The sequence below is a fragment of the Penaeus monodon genome, chromosome 24, assembly GCF_015228065.2.
Source record: "Penaeus monodon isolate SGIC_2016 chromosome 24, NSTDA_Pmon_1, whole genome shotgun sequence".
Classification (NCBI taxonomy): Eukaryota; Metazoa; Arthropoda; class Malacostraca; order Decapoda; family Penaeidae; genus Penaeus; species Penaeus monodon.
The window spans coordinates 18,062,611-18,063,135 of record NC_051409.1 but is presented as its reverse complement, the minus strand read 5'-3'; the positions used below and the strand labels follow the sequence as shown (position 1 = coordinate 18,063,135).

At 35.4% G+C, this 525-nt stretch overlaps 1 long non-coding RNA gene across 1 annotated transcript in view; it reads left to right on the top strand.

Annotated features, from left to right (window-relative positions):
• Positions 1 to 481, top strand: part of LOC119588995 — a 5,396-nt gene extending 4,915 nt beyond the window's left edge. Inside the window, exon 2 of the long non-coding RNA XR_005230150.1 lies at positions 433 to 481. This is a non-coding gene — a long non-coding RNA (uncharacterized LOC119588995). The remainder of the gene's footprint in view (positions 1 to 432) is intronic.
• Positions 482 to 525: the final 44 nt, after the last annotated feature.

Genomic DNA, 525 nt, shown 5'->3' with positions numbered 1-525 from the left:
AATAAATACTAGATGCTGGCTGCTTGCAGTTAGCTGTAAACATATTAATGATCTTGTTTGGATAAATCATATACCTCATATCTTATTGGTTTCCAGGCACTTGTAGTGTGTTATCTTTGTGTTTGGGACAGCTGGTAATATTTGTTGTAGTTCGTCTGTATAGTTTCTTCATTTGGCAACTCTTTGAAAACTCTTGTTTTTTTTTCACCAGTTTTGAAAGTGGCTCTTTTCCATTATCTGGGTTCTTTCTTTATTTTGTCTTATTTTTCAACATGTATTTTAATTTCTTTGTAAGTACCAGGTTCTTCTCCTGGGTCAAGATGAATGGTTGACACAATAGAACTTTTTTTGAAATCTTTTATTAACCAAATACTGCCGGGGATGGCAGGTAGTGTTGAGTAGTCTTTTTATAACCCGTATTTTCCTCTACAGATCTGACCAAGACCAATGGCTTGCGCTCCCAGCTTGATGGCCAATTGAATGAAAATAAAGTAGTTAAAGAGGTACGTACTATATAGAGAAGGC